Raw genomic sequence first — 19,481 nt, 5'->3', positions numbered from 1 at the left:
CCACTTGATCGTGGTGTATGATCCTTTTAATGTGTTGTTGGATTCTGTTTGCCAGTATTTTGTTGAGGATTTTTGCATCTATATTCATCAGTGATATCGGTCTGTAATTTTCTTTCTTTGTAGTGTCTTTGTCCGGTTTTGGTATCAGGGTGATGGTGGCCTCATAGAATGAGTTTGGGAGTGTTCCTTCCTCTGCAATTTTTTGGAAGAGTTTGAGAAGGATAGGTGTTAGCTCTTCTCTAAATGTTTGATAGAATTCACCTGTGAAGCCATCTGGTCCTGGACTTTTGTTTGTTGGAAGATTTTTAATCACAGTTTCAATTTCATTGCTTGTGATTGGTCTGTTCATATTTTCTGTTTCTTCCTGGGTCAGTCTTGGAAGGTTATACCTTTCTAAGAATTTGTCCATTTCTTCCAGGTTGTCCATTTTATTGGCATAAAGTTGCTTGTAGTAGTCTCTTAGGATGCTTTGTATTTCTGCAGTGTCTGTTGTAACTTCTCCTTTTTCATTTCTGATTTTATTGATTTGAGTCCTCTCCCTCTTTTTCTTGATGAGTCTGGCTAATGGCTTATCGATTTTGTTTATCTTCTCAAAGAACCAGCTTTTAGTTTTATTGATCTTTGCTATTGTTTTCTTTGTTTCTATTTCATTTATTTCTGCTCTGATCTTGATGATTTCTTTCCTTCTGCTAACTTTGGGTTTTGTTTGTTCTTCTTTCTCTAGTTTCTTTAGGTGTTAGGTTAGATTGTTTACTTGAGATTTTTCTTGTTTCTTTAGGTAGGCTTGTATAGCTATAAACTTCCCTCTTAGAACTGCTTTTGCTGCATCCCATAGGTTTTGGGTTGTCGTGTTTTCATTGTCATTTGTCTCTAGGTATTTTTTGATTTCTTCTTTGATTTCTTCAGTGATCTCTTGGTTATTTAGTAACGTATTGTTTAGCCTCCATGTGTTTGTCTTTTTTACGTTTTTTTTCCCTGTAATTCATTTCTAATCTCATGGCATTGTGGTCAGAAACGATGCTTGATATGATTTCAATTTTCTTAAATTTACTGAGGCTTGATTTGTGACCCAAGATGTGATCTATCCTGGAGAATGTTCCGTGCACACTTGAGAAGAACGTGTAATCTGCTGTTTTTGGATGGAACGTCCTATAAATATCAATTAAATCTATCTGGTCTATTGTGTCATTTAAAGCTTCTGTTTCCTTATTTATTTTCATTTTGGATGATCCGTCCATTGGTGTAAGTGAGGTGTTAAAGTCCCCCACTATTATTGTGTTACTGTCAATTTCCTCTTTTATGGCTGTTAGCAGTTGCCTTATGTATTGAGGTGCTCCTATGTTGGGTGCATATATATTTATAATTGTTATATCTTCTTCTTGGATTGATCCCTTGATCATTATGTAGTGTCCTTCCTTGTCTCTTGTAACATTCTTTACTTTAAAGTCTATTTTATCTGATATGAGTATAGCTACTCCAGCTTTCTTTTGATTTCCATTTGCATGGAATATCTTTTTCCATCCCCTCACTTTCAGTCTGTATGTGTCCCTAGGTCTAAAGTGGGTCTCTTGTAGACAGCATATATATGGGTCTTGTTTTTGTATCCATTCAGCAAGCCTGTGTCTTTTGTATGTTCCTATGACCATTTTCTTAATTGTTTTGGGTTTGTTTTTGTAGGTCCTTTTCTTCTCTTGTGTTTCCCACTTAGAGAAGTTCCTTTAGCATTTGTTGTAGAGCTGGTTTGGTGGTGCTGAATTCTCTTAGCTTTTGCTTGTCTGTAAAGCTTTTGATTTCTCCATCAAATCTAAATGAGATCCTTGCCGGGTAGAGTAATCTTGGTTGTAGGTTCTTCCCTTTCATCACTTTAAGTATATCATGCCACTCCCTTCTGGCTTGTAGAGTTTCTGCTGAGAAATCAGCTGTTAACCTTATGGGAGTTCCCTTGTATGTTATTTGTGGTTTTTCCCTTGCTGCTTTCAATAATTTTTCTTTGTCTTTAATTTTTGCCATTTTGATTACTATGTGTCTCGGCGTGTTTCTCCTTGGGTTTATCCTGTATGGGACTCTCTGCACTTCCTGGACTTGGGTGGCTATTTCCTTTCCCATGTTAGGGAAGTTTTCGACTATAATCTCTTCAAATATTTTCTCTGGCCCTTTCTCTCTCTCTTCTCCTTCTGGGACCCCTATAATGCGAATGTTGTTGGGTTTAATGTTGTCCCAGAGGTCTCTTAGTCTGTCTTCATTTCTTTTCATTCTTTTTTCTTTAGTCTGTTCCGCAGCAGTGAATTCCACCATTCTGTCTTCCAGGTCACTTATCCGTTCTTCTGCCTCAGTTATTCTGCTATTGATTCCTTCTAGTGTAGTTTTCATTTCAGTTATTGTATTGGTCATCTCTGTTTGTTTGTTCTTTAATTCTTCTAGTTCTTTGTTAATCATTTCTTGCATCTTCTCAATCTTTGCCTCCATTCTTATTCCGAGGTCCTGGATCATCTTCACTATCATTATTCTGAATTCTTTTTCTGGAAGGTTGCCTATCTCCACTTCATTTAGTTGTTTTTCTGGGGTTTTTTCTTGTTCCTTCATCTGATATATAGCCCTCTGCCTTTTCATCTTGTCTATCTTTCTGTAACTGTGGGTTTTGGTCCACAGGCTGCAGGATTGTAGTTTTTCTTGCTTCTGCTGTCTGCCCTCTGGTGGTTGAGGCTATCTAAGAGGCTTGATGGGAGGCTCTGGTGGTGGGTAGAGCTGACTGTTGCTGTGGCGGACAGAGCTCTAATCCACTTTAATCCACTTGACTGTTGATGGGTGGGGCTGGGTTCCCTCCCTGTTAGTTGTTTTGCCTGAGGCAACTCAACACTGGAGCCTACCTGGCCTCTTTGCTGGGGTTAATGGCAGACTCTGGGAGGGCTTATGCCAAGGAGCACTTCCCAGAACCTCCGCTGCCAGTGTCCTTGTCCCCACGGTGAAACAGAGCCACCTCCCGCCTCTGCAGGAGACCCCCCAACACCAGCAGGTAGGTCTGGTTCAGTCTCCCCCAGGGTCACTGCTCCTTCCCCTGGGTCCCGATGCGCACACTACTTTGTGTGTCCCCTCCAAGAGTGGGGTCTCTGTTTCCCCCAGTCCTGTCAAAGTCCTGCAATCAATTCCCACTAGGCTTCAAAGTCTGATTCTCTAGGAATTCCTCCTCCCGTTGCCGGACCCCCAAGTTGGGAAGCCTGACGTGGGGCTCAGATGCTTCACTCCAGTGGGTGGACTTCTGTGGTATAAGTGTTCGCCAGTCTGTGAGTCACCCACCCAGCAGTTATGGGATTTGATTGTACTCTGATTGCGCCCCTCCTACCGTCTCACTGTGGCTTCTCCTCTGTCCTTGGACGTGGGGTATCCTCCTTGGTGAGTTCCAGTGTCTTCCTGTCGATGATTGTCCAGCAGCCAGTTGTGATTCTGGTGCTCTCGCAAGAGGGAGTGAGAGCACGTCCTTCTACTCCGCCATCTTGGTTAATCTCCTTGCAGCTCAGTTGGTCTTCTGAGCTGCGAGGGCCCCGGAGAGGGCGCTAGGCACGCGGGTCCGACCCTTCTTAGGCCTCCCGGGCTGCAGGTGGAGTTCTGAAATTTTTTATATGTCTGAGTCCATATATATGCCTTTCTGTTGGGCACACCCACAACTGGCCATACTGGATGTCTGTGTGTCCAGATTTATTAGATATGACCAAGCAGTTTTCAAAAGTAATTGCATCGAGCTGTACTCCTGCCATCAGTGTGTGAGTCTAATTTGCTCTCAGTTCTTTTAGCTTTAGCCATTTTTGTAGATGTTTAGTAGTTATCATATTTTGAACCTGCTTTTCTTTAGTGACAAATGATGTTGAGCACCTTTTGATATATTTTTGACCATTTGGAAATTAGAAATTAATTATATTTGTTGACTGTTTCTGCAAATTAGGGAAAAGCCTCCATTTTTCAAGACCCTTCGAAGCCATCTGCTGAGAAAACTGCCACAATAACCTTACATATCTAGAATGACTTGAAGGTGCATGACAACACCTGGAGTTGTTCAATGCATAACTTGATACCTAGGGTGAACAATAGTCCCTAATGGAAAACACTACAGACATTAAAGGTAGGCTAAATATTTACCTCAGAAATTTACATTGGCCAAAGTGAACAGGGACCCTGATCTTTTATAAGATTCTCAGGGACCGTAAGATTTTAAAGTGGAGCAGATACTGAAGAGAGGAAATGATAACTCTGGCATTGTGTGCTGTTAGTAGAGCTTCGCATGAAAGGAAGGATGTGGCTTAGAGAGCATGAACCATGGGTCATTTTCAAAATATTTCATCACCTGTCTGGGGTAGGCACTGATCTATCATATGGTTGCCAACCGTAATAGGCTTACAGTGTAAGGGATGCATGCCAATGTGCATTAGTCCTGGGTACGGTAATGCTAGGGACCGTCATGGACTCAGAAGGTATTTGAGAAAAAAAGGATACATACAAAAAAGGAAATAGGCTACCAGTAAACACTTTTCTTCACAGTTTTGCTTAGACCTGGACTCTAAGTTCAGTATTAAGAAATATAAATTCCTTATTAACCGGTATCACTAATACATTGTGTGATGCCATGTAAATCGATAGCAAATTTGCTATATCTTTAAATTTAGGAATAATATCTTCCTTATTTGTCCTCACTTGTTTCAGATAATATAGGTTTATATTTGAAAATCAATAAAACCTATTACCAACAGGAGATAATATTGTTGGAATATTAAATGGGTACTATTAAGTGTTTCAGATTCCTTTTAGATTTAGTGTGATAAGAAATGTGAAACATGTAATGTATAAAAATATTTTCATTAGATGAACGTTTAGATAGATAAAGCACCATTTAAAAGTTGTTCTGGATTCAGAACAGAAGCTATAGTTATATTGATAAAACTTAACCTCACCAAAATTAAGAAAATCTTCTGTTTGTGATAAGTCTCATGACATTTAGTTTTTTAATCAATGTAATATGAATGATAGGCGAAAGATTATAGCATATAAAATATTTTCATTAGATATACATTTAGATATCAGGAAACTCAATTTGGAAGCAATCTATATTCAGAATATAACCTGTAGTAATATTTATAAATCCTATCAAAATTAAAAAATCTTCTAATTGTTTAGTGACGTCTCGTGACCTTTAGATTACCTACTGCCTTCGATTTTATTTTTAGTACTTTCAATTATCTTCCTGATCTCAGATATTTTACAGTGAATTAATTCTTATGTGGAAGAGTTTCATCTTCGTTGTGGGGTATGAATCATTATTACTTTCATCTTATGTGCGGCATTTCCCCATAGTCATTTGGGTAGTAATGAACTATTTAAGCATTTCTGAATATAGAGAGTAGGCACGAATTTGATGGTCATTTATTTGGAGTGAGGGAAATGATCTTATAATGTTAGTGATTATGCTAATTACTTCAAAGGGTGGATTCAGCATGTGAATAGAGAAAATGAAACTACTAATATTGCTAAAACACACAAACGGCATCTGATTTAACCTTATGTAGCATTAGACATAACTAAAATTACATAGGGTATTTTTAGGTTAAAATTTGCTCAACTTTTATATTACCTGTCTTTATTATTTTCTAGGATTCTCTTTGTGTGAATTTTGATATCCATATCTTATATGCAATTTTGTTAGCTCTTCCCTTCAGAACTTAAATAAATCGTTGCCCTTAATAGAGCCTATATGAGGCAGACATTTCAGTCCCTTAGAGAAAACATGAACATCTCTAGGTCAGCTTGCTTTTATAATAGTGTTGGGAAGCCCAAAGGCCGCATATAAATAAGCACATTTAAAAGCCCTTGGCAGAGTGATGCATAATGTGTAGGTCATGATGAAGATACAGTGAACTGAATTTCAATTCAGGCTGGCTAACAAACTAGGAAACGCACATAGCTAAGTTAAACAACATTTGGTGGAGGAAAAAATAACCACTTAGTGCTACTCTTCTTAAATTGGGTTGTGCATGTTATTTAATTATTAGTACTGTTGCTCTGAATTAATTAAGCAACCACAGTCTTGCTAGGTGTTATGAAATATAGACAGAGATGCAGTATAGGGCCTGGGGTTGACATTCTACTGAAACTGCCAGGAAAATACGCATGTGTCAGGTGGTCTCAGTGAGAAGAAGGCATTTGGCCCGGAAAGATAAAAGGAGAAAAGGGGGACTCTGCATGGGTAATAATGGGTAAAAGAATATTGGGTTCTTTTTCTCACTATATGTCTCAGCATAGGTATGTATATGGAGTTCCCTTACTAATTTCAAATAAACTTCCATGTGCCTGTTTTGTTTCCTCCTTAACTACAGAAATATTTTACAGCACCATATTAGACTGCAGAAAGAAGAAAATATGTATTGTTAATGGGAAAAAGAACACTTGTGATTGACATTCTCCTCTTAATAATTCTTAATGCAAATATTTATTAAAACTCTGTAATACTATCTTAGACAAAACTGCCCTGATTCGATTGGAAATTCATCCAGTATTACAGTTCTGGACTTTAAACAAATGTTACATAAATGATATTTACTTATTCAAAAATAATCCTTGAATACTAAGTGGCAGAAACTTAGTTGTCTATCAATTTCCTTTTCCTTTACTTAATAATCAAGTTTCTTAGTTTCACCTGAATGCATTGCCACCCAGATTGGAACTGTGTTTTCTGTCTTCTCTTACAGCTTGGAGTGCCATGTGACTAGATTCCGGCCAGAATCAAGAAGAGACAGGATGCCTCCTTAAAGGTATGGATACTTTCTGTTTCCCTTTTTCACTGTGTGGGAGATATTCTAATATGAAACCACTCACCTCCAGCCAGCATATCACAGAGAAAGAAACTCCAATATTATAAAAGCCCTTACAATCTGAGGTCTCTTGATTATGCCAGCTTTGCCTATTGGTTAAATAATACAGGTATTATAATTAGTGATGCTGAGAACATTTTCATGTACCTGTTGACCATTTAAATATTTTTCTTTAGAAAAATGTCTGTTCAGGATTTTGCCCATTTTTCTTACTATTTTTTGTTATTGAGCTATATGAGTTCTTTATATATTTTGGTTATTAGCCCCTTATCAGATGTGTGGTTTGCACAAATATTTTCTCCCATCCTGTAGGTTACCTTTTCATTTGTTGATGTTTTCTTTTACTGTGCAGAAGCCTTTTGGCATGACGCAGTCTGCCATTTAAAAAAAAAAATTGTTGCTTATGCTTTAGGTGTCATATCCAAAAAATCATGCCAAGACCCATGTCAAAAAGCTTTTTCCCTATGCTTTCTCCTAGGAGTTTTATGGTTTCAAGCCTTACATTTAAGGCTTTAATCCATTCTGAGTTAATTTTTGTGAGTGGTATAAGATAGAGGTGTAGTTTCATTCCTTACGTGTGAATATCTAATTTTGTATTTCCATTTTCATTTGTCTCAATATACTTTTTCATTTCCCTGCTATCTTCTGCTTTGATCCATTCATTGTTCAGGAGTGTGATGCTTAATTTCCATATATTTGTGAGTTTTCCAGTTTTCCTCCTATTATTGATTTCTAGTTTCATACAATTGTGGTAGAAAAGATACTTGGTATGATTTCCATATTCTTAAATTTGCTAAGACTTGTGTTGCAGCCTAACATATGATCTATCCTGGAGAATGTTTCATGTGCATTTGAGGAGTATATGTATTCTGCTGTTGCTGGATGAAGTGTTCATTATTTATCTGTTGGGTCCATTTGGTTTACAGTATTGTTCAAATCCACTGTTTCCTCATTAATTCTCTTTTTGGATGATTTATCCAATGTTAAGAGTGTAAGGATATTAAAGTACCCAAGCATTATTATACTGCTGTTTATTTTTCCTTTTAGTTTTGTTAGTATTTGCTTTAGATATTTAGGTATTCCACTGCTGGATGCACAAATATTATAATTGTTTATATCTTTTTGATGAAGTGACCACCTTATCATTATATACTGACCCTCTTTGTATCTTTTGACCATTTTTAGCTTAAAATCTATTTTGTCTGATATAGGGTTAGCTACTCCTGCTTTCTTTTGGTTAACATTTGCTTGAAGTACCATTTTCCATCCCTTTACTCTCAGTCTATGTGTGTCTTTAAAGCTAAGTATGTATTGTAGGCAGCAGATCATTGGATCTTGTTTTTCTATCCATTCAGCCAACTATGACTTTTGATTGGAGAATTTAATCCATTTACCTTTAGAGTAATTTTTGGTATGTAAAGACTTACTATTGCCATTTTGTGAATTGTTTTCTGAATTTTTTATATTTCCAATGTTCCTTTTAATCTTGTTGTCCTCTTTGTGATATGATGATTTTTTTGTAGCAATATTCTTTGATTCTTCCATCATAATCTTTTGTGTAACTACATGTATTTTCTTGTGGTTATAATGAAGCTTACATAAAATATATTTTATTTATAACACCTTATTTTAAGCTGATAACAATTTAACTTTGATAGCATTCCTAAACTTTACACTATTAGCTCTGCGCCACTCACATTTTAGGTTATGAATGTTACAACTTAATTTTTTTAATATTGTATATCCAAAACCAAATTATTATAGTTATGATTTATTTTTAATATTTTTGCTTTTTTAACCTTTACACTAGAGTTTTAAGTGAATTACAGACCACCATTACAATATTACAGAATCTGACTTTGACTATGTATTTACTTTTATCAGTGAATTTTATACCTATATGTATGCTTTTATGGTGTTAATTAGCATACTTTTATTTCTGCATGAAGAACTTCCTTTAGCATTTCTTGTAAAGCAGGTTTATTGCCAAGGAACTCCCTCAGCTTTTATTTGTTCTGGAAAGTCTTTATCTCTCTTTCAATTGAAGACCATCTTTGCCAAGTGTAGTATTCTTGTTATTTGATGAGTTGCTTTTCTGTCACTACTTTCAAAATTCTCTTTGTCTTTTGACAATTTAATTATAATGTGTCTCAGTGTAGCCCTTTTGGGGTTTAACATATTTGGTATCCTTTAGGCCTCATAAATCTGGATGTCCATTTCTCTACCCAGGTTTGGGAAGTTATCAGCCATTATTGCTTTAAATATATTTTCTGTTCCTCCTCTTTCTCTTCTCCTTCTGGGATTCCTATAATACATATATTGTTTCCTTTTATGGTATCTCATAAGTCCCTTATGCTTTCTTCACTCTTTCATTTTTTACAAATAATTTTTGCCCCTCTGACCTACCTTGTAGTTCACTGATTCTCTCTTCCAATTGGTCAAGTCTGCTGTTTAAGCTGTCTATAGAATTTTTCAGTTCAATGATTGTATTCTTCAGCTCTAGAATTTCCAGGTTTTTTTTTTTGTTTTTTGTGGTTTTGATGGTTTCTATTTCTTTGTTGAATTTCCCATTTTGTTCATGCATTGTTTTTTTAATTTCATTTAATTGTCTATTTGTGTATTCTTGTAGTTAAGAAGATTATTCTGATTTCTTTTCCAGATAGTTCATAGCTTTCTGTTTCTCTAGGGTCAGTTGTTGGAACTTTATTAGTTTCCTTTGGTGGTATCATGTTTACCTTTTTTAATATTCCTTCATTCCTTACATTGGTATCTGCATATTTGTGTAAGTGGTTTCCTCTTCTAGACTTTATAGGTTTTCTTTGGCAGAGACAGTTCTTCACCAGTCAGCTTAGCTTAGGATTCTGGACAGGTCAGCTGATAGAGTCCTTGGAAGGTGGGGCTTACTATTGGGGTCTATTTTGGGGCAAGGCCACTGCCCAAGCTCTGAAATCAGGAGTGGTGGTGCTGCTTGCTGGGAACACTTGAATAGGACTGTTGCCTTGGTTCCCTGCCCAAACATGGCTGTGGGATGGGCTCGGCAGTTGCCTGGATTCTCACCAGGCTTCCTAGTCAGGGGGTGGGGGTGAATTGGGGTGACTGGGTTCTAAACTCAGCAGTAAGCAGTGCTATGAATTAACTTCAATGCCTGCTTGGAGCAGCAGAATGGGCCCCAAGGCTGGCATGGCTAGTTGTTTGGGGACCCAAAGCAGGCAGATATGTGCACTGAGTTCTCTGGCCAGGTGGGCCGACTGGCTTTGTTCTGCAGGCAAGCAGAGTCACTGGCTGGACTCTTGGCTCACATGCCACTGTAAACAGGGCTGTAGAATGGGCTACATAGCTTTCTGGATGCTCTGGTTAATTTTTCTTGTTGGGTTGATCTTTAATGCTGTATTCAGGGCTACAAATTAGCTTCCTTGTCTGGATTGGGCCACAGAACAGGCTGCAAGACTGGCAAGGCTTATTATTTGGGGCTAAATCAGACAGGGCTGCACACCAAGCTCCCTGGCCAGATAGGGCTACTGATTTGGCGCTATATATAGCAGAGCTGCTGGCCAGGCTCTCTGCTCAAATGCTGCTAGGCTCTTTCCAGGTGCTCTGGCCAGGTTTCCTGGTCAGGTGGGGCTGGGGTGTCACTCAGTAGTAGGCAGGGCTGTGAATTAGTTTCTCTGCCTGGGCAGGGCAGCAGAACAGGCTTCAAAGCTGACAAGGCTGATTGGTTGAGGTCCCAATCAGGCAGAACTCTGCACAAAGCTCCCTAGCCAGATTGGTGGTTTGGCCCTACAGAAGGGCAGAGCCATTGGCCAAGCTCTCTGCTTCAATGCTACTGGGCCACACAGCTTCCCAGGTGTTCCAGCCAGGCTTCCTGATTGGGTGGAGCCAAGTGTTACCCTCAGCAGTGGGTGGGGCTATGAATTAATTTCCATGATGGGGGAGGGGGAGGGAAGCAGAACAGGCTCCAACGCTGGTAAGGCTCATTTTTTTTTGGAGGGGGGGGCGGGGTGGGTCCCAACTCAAGCAGAACTACATAGCAAACTCCATGGCTAAATGGGGCTGCCAACATGACTCTGCAGAAGGGCAGAGCCACTGGCCACACTCTCTGCTTAAGTGCTGCGGGGCCATGCTTCTCAGGTGCTCTGTCCAGGTTTCCTGGTTGACTAAGGTTGAAGGCTGCACTGAACAGTGGACAGGGCTATGAATTAGCTTTCCTGCCTGGGTGACATGGCAGAACAGACAGCAAGACCACTTATTGTTTCAGATCTCAAATCAGGCAGAACTGCATGCTGAGTTACCTGGCCAGAGGAGCCACCATTCTGGCTCTACAGATGGCCAGCACTGCTGACTAGGCTCTTTTCTTGAGTGCTACTGGGCTACACAGCTTCCCAGGTGCTCCAGCAAGGCTTCCTGGTCCAACAGACCTGGGGATTACACTTGGCAGTAGGCAGGCCTATGGAATAATGTCCCTGCCCAAGGCTGGAGGGGTGTCAGAACAGGCTCCAAGACCAACAAGACTCGCCATTTGGGATCCCAAATTAGGCAGTACCACACACCAAGTTCCCTGGCCAGATGGGGCTGCCATCTTGGCTGTACAGGTGGGCAAACTGCTGGTTGGGATTTCTACTTGGGTGCTTCTGTAAGTAGGAACTCAGTCTGCCAAGATCTGAGTGCTGGTTGCTATAAGCACTGCCCCTCTTCTCCATCACAACCTGACCTCTAGAAGTCAAGCCCCATACGATCCCCCTGTAATCCTGTGATATGAGACCTCCTTAATGGGCTTCCCAGGAAGTGACACACAATGCTGGGGGAACTGGAGGTCCACCTTGGCTTCTATTTTTCCCACTGGGGAAACTATGGGCCCAGGGGTTCCCTCTCAGTATGATGCTGTGCCAACCTGGGGGAGGGGAGATGCAGTCAGAGTGTAGCCACTCCTTTACCCTTCAAATTCAGTCCTTCTTGGTCCCTGTGATCCAGGAGGATGCTTCAGCTTCACCCCTGTGTTCTAGAATTTACGCAATGGTGTCTTGTCTATGAATAGTTGTTAGTGGGTCTTCCAGTGAAGGAAACTGAAGTCAGGAACAACCTATATTGCCATCTTGATGATGTCACCAGAACCCTATTAGTTTCTAATGATGAAATGTAGGATTAAGATTGGTGTTAAAGAGAGAAATTCAAAGACAGTGAATCAAAAGAAAAGAAAAAGTGAAGAGAAAAGAATTGCTTTCTTTTGAAGAGTCTATTTAGTAATCTCAGATATATAGAGTTAAAAGGATATTTTGTAGTGACAAATTTCTTCTTTTTTTATATTCACCTAATAAACCAGAAAGGTTAGACAGGAGGGCCCAGAATCAGTGACTTACAATTACAGAACTGATATTCTTCAATGATCTCAACGATATCAGGGAAAGTTTTCTTCCATATTTTTATTTCAGTTTGTAAAAGAGCCATTGTTCAAGAGCCAACTGTATATCCCAAAGCAACAAATAACCTATTGATTTTCCAGTACTTTTATTTATTATTGCTACTTCACCTACAGATAAATGATTCCCATATGGTAGTTTCCAAATAGGCTTCCACCCCAGATCTCCTGAGACAACCTTGGAAAATTCATGATGCTCAGGTCAATTCATGATCACTTAGGAATTTCTGAGAACCATGGTAGATATGATAGCATCACAGAAATAAGCCTTGAGCATTTCTAAATATCATTAGTCATCACAGTGTGTACTTATAAGTTAATTTTATATTATTATCTGAGAAACAGAACTTTTTATAATAATGGGAAAATACTGTATGTGCACATATAGGCAAACAGTATGTAGAATGGCCTTGAAAATGACTTGTCTGTCAGCCTGGAACAGTACTAATGGATCAGGTGACTAGGGAAGCATCCCAATTCCAAGGATTTACTAAAGGAAGAATATTAAAAAAATGCATTGATAGTAACTGTTGTGTATTTCAAGTCTATTAAAAATTTTAAGTACTTAAAAATGTAGTTATGTTTCAAGTTAAGGTGGACTAGTTCTCAGTATTGAAACATTTAAAATATATCCACCAAGTCCTTGAAAGTATTTGGATATATTTGGACATACTGTCCTTGTGGCAGAATGTGGGTCACAAAAAGTAATAATCTTTCATTTTTAAAATAGAAATATACTGATGCATAAATGTATTGCTTATAATGTATCAGTCTGCAGGGTATTATTTTTCTCGTAATAGGAAATGGCAGAAGCAGGTAACTATATTCCTGTGGTGTAAAATGGAACTGAACAATCTTTTGCAATTACAGTGCATAGACTATACTGGTCCTAGCGCAGGGAGCATAACAATTTGCATATTTTAATTTAGAGGTGAGGGACCCCTGTCAAAGTAACAGCTTGGACCAGGTCAGCAAGGAGAAATCACGAAGAGAAAAATAATTGAAAAGGCAGTTCCCAACAAAATGAAATTTGTCTCATTGTCACTTAAGGTTGTCTTCTTGTCTTTCTCGAGGAGCAAGGTCGGCTTAAGAATGAAGGGAGAGTAGGGCACGGTAGATCGCTAAGGACCAAAGGATAATTTTTTTAATAACAGTGGCAATTGCAATATATATTTATGAAGGGGAGAGGAGAAGAATGCGCATAACTTTCTGGTAAAGAGTCGGCAGGTGTCCTCTGAGTCCAAATATTGCAGACATGTACACAGCCGATCCACAGTTTGTCCTCAAAGAAAAGCAGGTTACAGAGGAGATGAAATACTTAATGAAATAATTTAGTGTGACATATTGATATCGAAGGCTGGAAGGCAGAAAGGGATTTGCAACAAAATTAAGGTATGTCTCTCTTGAAACGGTTCCCCATTCCTTTCTCTGAGGACTGATCTGAGATTTCTTGAGAAAAGAAGCCCGTTTTCTTTCTTTCTCCAAGTTGATGCCAAAACAGAGATGGCATTGTGAAGTTCAGCAACTGCGACCACATGAAAATCTCATTGGAATACAGTCCAGAGGAAAGTCGAGTTAGAAAATGTTTCTTTGGTTATATTTGAGAGAGGTTTTAATCTCTCCAATGTCATGTGTTTTCAGTTAAAATGTACATTAGTGAAAAACGAGGGCACAAGCAGTGAAGGGAATTAAGCCTGGGGAATGTTAGTTTTAGATAGAGGCCATGCAGGATGGCTAGAGCCATTATCAGAGCATAAAAACAGCAGCCAAATTTCAACTCTGAGCAGGGATAAACATTGTCACAAGGATCTGAGTATATTAAAAAATCCTGGCTTGGGAAAATGAAGATAAGCATTTCATGTTCATGGGATAGTATCATCATTTACATAAAAAGAAAAGAAAAAACACTCACAAAAAGCCATATTCTGTGGTTGGCAAGTTATTTTCTGTCCTAACACATTGAAGGGAAACCCACTCATCATGGTGGCTTGCTGTGTCAGTGATTCTCAACTGGTAGAACATTGCACAGCAAAGTCGGCAGATAGGCAAGTAGGGAGCATGAAATGGGTAGGAGCTCCCCCCTCCCTCCCTAGTTGAGAATTAAGGGTATAGCATCAATCCCTAGGTGAAGAATCAAAATGTTGGGTTTAGAGTACTAGCTCTTTAGGTATGCAAATTTGGATAAATTAATTAATAACTCCAAATTTTAGTCTTTTCAACCTGAAACAATGCATTGCTCTACTTCACAGTTTTCATGAAACAACATGCACAGTGCACTATTTTAACCAATAAAGTGTGTTGCAAGTTTAAGTTCTTATTAATCGACGGTGATGAATGTACATACTTGGCTTCTAGATTCTTACACCCCACCCCCCTCATTTGCTTAGTTATTTTCCCTAAAGCTAAACCTCAGACACCTATGCTTCCTCTTTGGTCCCAAGCCGATAATGTTTCACCAGCTTCTACACACTTACCTGCCCAGGGCATCTCATGAGGAGTGGACTTGTTCTCACGAGTCCATTTTCAATACGAAGAACAACTATTGCTCCAGAAATGGTCCCCAAATTCCTAGTTACTCCTAACTTCGTTGTGATTTTTTTTTCCCCTTTAAAAAATAAGAAAATGTATTAGTTATAAACACATCTAATAATGAAGTCATGTGAAACTCAGATAGCTCTGGTAAGAAGCTGCTAAGTGGCAATTCTGGAAAGCAAGCTTACAGAATATACTTGGCAATGCTGAGCCTTTCCATTAAAAAGACAAAAAAGAAAGACCACACAGCACTTGCTATGAAAAAATATTACGTTTTCTCCAGGGAAGTAAATACTTCCTACTTTGTCCTGGAGGTTCTCCAATGACTTTAAAGCATTTTTGCATATTACTTTACCTAAAGTTATTTAAACTCACAAAATTGTCATGCAGTAATAAAATGGAAACTATTAGTATACCAACCAAACAGATATAGAAACAGTAGTCCTAAGAAACTATGACCTGTCTAAAACCTCCTAAAAAATGGATACATCCAGAAATAGAATCTAAGCTGCTGACTCTAAACATTGGGCAACACTTCCTTTCTTCGGAATTATTATTGTTAATAGCCTCTTCACGTAAACAACCTCCTGCTCCTTGAGGATGGATGAGATCATGCTCACAAGCTGCCCATTCTTTCCATAAGAAACGCTGCAGTCATGGCCAATGAGCTAATTCATAGAATGTTCTTGTACCATAGTGAGCACACACACATACACATGCATGCACACACAAGATCCCATTCTCGGTTCAGATTGTTTTGGTTTGTTTTCTTAAACTGAGCTCTAGTGGAAATTTTAATTTCAAGCTTTAGCCCACAGTTTATGCCTAAATTTCACACTCTGACCTTTTCTATTCTGACTTGTTCTTCCCTTCCTAAATCAAATAGTGAAGAACTAGACCATGGTAGAATGGATTTTTAATAGATTTTATAATTTAGCTATTGTCACTTCTACAAAGACTGTTAATTCAACTAGCATATATTATGGACATGAAATAGAATTTGGAAGGTTGAAAGTCATTCAGCCTTGACTGTGAAAAGTTATCTGATAATTTAAAGTGATCACATCATAATGACACTTGGTCTTAAAGATGTGGAAAAAAATGAATATTTTTGAGAAAAAAATACTTGCAAATAGCATCTCAATATTATGTAGGTGATTTGTGCAATTTATATATATATTTGTGCAATATATATATATATATATATAAGGTATATATATATATACCTTTCCCTGCCAAAATACTTCTGGGAAAAGAAAATGGAAAAGATAGTAATAGTAAACAGAAATTGGCTCTTCAGAGACCAGCTGAAGTTATAGTCAAAAGGTACTTCATCCGTGTGTGATTTACAAAAGACTGTCAGCATACATTGGGTTTTAGGTCAAACTGACACAGGAGGGCAAAAGCCATTACCAGCTTAATCTTTATATATGAAAGAGGATATTCTGGCTACATTGTTGGTAATCAGCTGTTTCTGATTCACCCCCTGCAATCTTTCCATTACAATGCTCATGAAAACAGGAAAAGAGATGTAGTTTCAACAACAGTGGAAACAAGAAATTTTGGTCAAAAATGTGTCATGCAAAAGTTGGAGAGTCAACTAAGGAAAGCTTAGCCTGGAGGCAGAATGGTAAAGCCATGTGTGTTAATAAGGTGGGGGATTTCCATTTACACAGACTCATAGAGGCACACGCCCACTTTTCTGTTTCGTGAAAGCTCCTCAATATGGAATTCAGACACATTGTTCCACCCTTTGGCCCCTCTTTAGTCTTTAGTGCATCTCTCAGCTCAGTATTCCTCAGGAATGAAACACTGCCGAGGCCAACATGGATGTGGTAACATTTTAGATCCAGATGTTGGAATATTTATTTCACCATTTGGGTTTTTTTGCAGTGCAAGAAATATAGACAACTTTAGGCTGTACAGGAAAAGACTCTTCCCTTATGATAAAATAATCAGATCATAAGACCATGGGGTTGTTCCTTAGGCCAACGGATCCTTACTAAAGACAACACAGAACCAGAAAGTTGATTGGGATTGTAAACATAAAGACCTCCTGTGTCTTGAGATCTGAAAGGATGATTCTAACTGGGCTCAGATAAAATTGATTAATACCAACACATTGATTAGAACCATTCTTTTCAAGGACAAGAGATTATCTTTTCAAAACGAATAAGTATCATATGAAGTGATTCTACTATATAAAACACAGAAACTATAGCACCAAAAAGAAGAACATATGTTGAAAATATTCCTAATTTTAAAAAAGCTTATAAATTATTGTATTTAGGTTCTAAAAATTTTGGGGGAAAACAAGCTTCCTATACAACAAGGAAATTGTTAAATTATTATTAAAATAACAGACTGAGATAAAGAATGAATTGGAGAGACAAAGCAAGATGGTGGTTGACAGGGGCTGGGGTAGGGGGGATGGGGAGTTGTTTAATGGGTACAGAGTTTCAGTTTCGCAAGATGAAAAGAGGTTTGGAGATTCAACAATGTGAATTTGACACTACTAAACTGTCTGCTTAAAAATGAGTAAGTTGGTAAATTTTATGTTACTTGTATTTTATCACAATTAAAAATTTTAAAAGAAACATAATTAAATGTAAAAGAAATGAATTAATTGCATGAGGGGCAAGCTAAATAAACGAGAGATAAAGCTTACTGTGCAGCTCATGAATAAGAGCATGGGCTTTGGATTAAAAAATGCCTAGTTATATGTCCTGGTTCCATGTTTTCCAGCTCTCTGCTCTCGAAAACGTTAATCTCTGAAAGCCTTATATTTTTCACCTTTAGAAGAGACAATAATAGTACATTCTTCGTAGGATTTCTGGAAAAAATTCATTGAGATAATATATTCAGGTGTTTAAATGGTGTTTGGCATATAGTAAGTGCTCAATAAATATTAATTATTATTAATATATTCAAACACTAAACTGTAATCGCAGATTAAAATTACTTTTAGAAATAATAAAGAGCTGTATCAGCATTACAGAAAATTGAGCTTTTAATAATGAATAAAAACTTGAGTGTTTGTCTTGGAACACAGAAGAAAAAAATAAGGAAACAGAAACAATGAGAGAAAAGGTGACAGAAAGTCAGAGAAAAAATCTTCAACATATGCTTAACTGGTAAAATAATAAAGAAATGGAAGTAATAAATAAATTTTAATAGAAGCCAAACTTCCTAAACTAATACTTTAGTATGCAGAACAAATTATGTACCAGACAAGTAAGTGGAGAAAAACAGTTAGATACAGGTTCATATAGTTTTATTTTCTTTTTCATGTATCTATAGTTTGAACTTTTAAAGAAATCTCCTTAATTCCATCCAGGCAAAGCATTAAAAAAAAAAAAAAAGATCACAAGAAACCAGACAACAAAAGCCAGAATTGTTTCACACTTTTCTTCAATAACACAAAATTCTAAAAACCAGTCAAGCAACATTAGGGCTTACAGTCCCAGTCGCCTTCAGATGTCAGGCAGGTAATGCAAGAGAATGAAGTAGTGCAAATAAGCACTATGGTGAGTTAAAGAGTGCAGGTTCAGACCAAAGGCAGAAGTTGCCACTCAACTCTAGTTCTGTATTGCTATGTGAGAATGCCATTCCAGGGCTGCCAACTGTTATAACTTTTTGAGAAAAGCCAGATATGTGTATTTTTATGTGAAATTTCCAGATTTTTAGAGTCATCAGCAAATTCACATTTTCTGTTACTACTCTGCACTCTAAGAAAACCACATCAGCAAGCCATATGGTCTCTAAACTAATCCCTAGTCAACAGTTCATAAACAACAGAGCAGTAACCTAAATGAAAGAGTTCGATTTCTAGCCAAGTCTTTGTTCATATGTAAGAAAAAGATATATTTTCATAAATCAATTATTTATTTTTTTATTTTCATAGGTAGCACATCTTTTTCCATCCTTTTGCTTTTAACATATTTCTTTATATTTATATAATGGATTTCTTTCTTTATGTTTATGTAATAGATCTTGCTTTTTGATCTAATCGTACAATCCCTGCCTTTTAACTCAGGTTTAGACCATTTAGATTTGATGTGATTATTGACAATCTGTTATCCTGCTACTTGTTTTCTATTTGTCCAATTTGTATTTTTTTTTCTCTTTTCTGCCTTCTTTTTAATTGAGTATTTTTTATGATTCTCTATTATTTCTTTTGTTGGAGCATTAGTTATAACTCTTTATTATGTTATTTTAATGCTCACATTAGGGTTTAAAGTACACATCTTTAACTTATCACAGTCTACCTTAAAGTGATAATATACAAATTCATGCATATTGTAAGAAACTTAAAATGATGTAGTTCTGTTTCTTCCCTTCTGGCCTTAGAGCTATTGTAATCATACATTTTGCTTTGACATATGTTATAAACCTTGTTACACATTGTTATTAATTTTGATTTAAAGAGAAGATTCTCTTTTAAAGATATTTAAATAATTTTCTTACAAATCTTTATATGTACCTACATAGTTATCATTCCCAGTGCTCTTTATTGCTTTCAGGTTTTGTATGTTTGAAAAGTCTTTATTTAATCTTTGTTTTTGAAAGATACTGTCCATTGATAAATAATTTTAGGTTGATAGTTTTTCTTTCAGGGCTTTTGGTCTGCATTACTTCCAATGAGAAATCTGCTGTGATAATTATCATTGTTCTTTTATATG

The 19,481-nt window shown here is 37.4% G+C and overlaps 1 pseudogene; it reads left to right on the top strand.

Moving 5' to 3' along the window:
• Positions 1–6,798, top strand: part of LOC137774119 (uncharacterized) — an 802,702-nt pseudogene extending 795,904 nt beyond the window's left edge.
• The last annotated feature ends 12,683 nt before the right edge of the window (positions 6,799–19,481 follow it).

Source organism: Eschrichtius robustus, chromosome 12, assembly GCF_028021215.1.
Source record: "Eschrichtius robustus isolate mEscRob2 chromosome 12, mEscRob2.pri, whole genome shotgun sequence".
NCBI lineage: Eukaryota > Metazoa > Chordata > Mammalia > Artiodactyla > Eschrichtiidae > Eschrichtius > Eschrichtius robustus.
The sequence above is the reverse complement of the archived record's forward strand: the minus strand, read 5'-3'. Positions and strand labels throughout refer to the sequence as shown.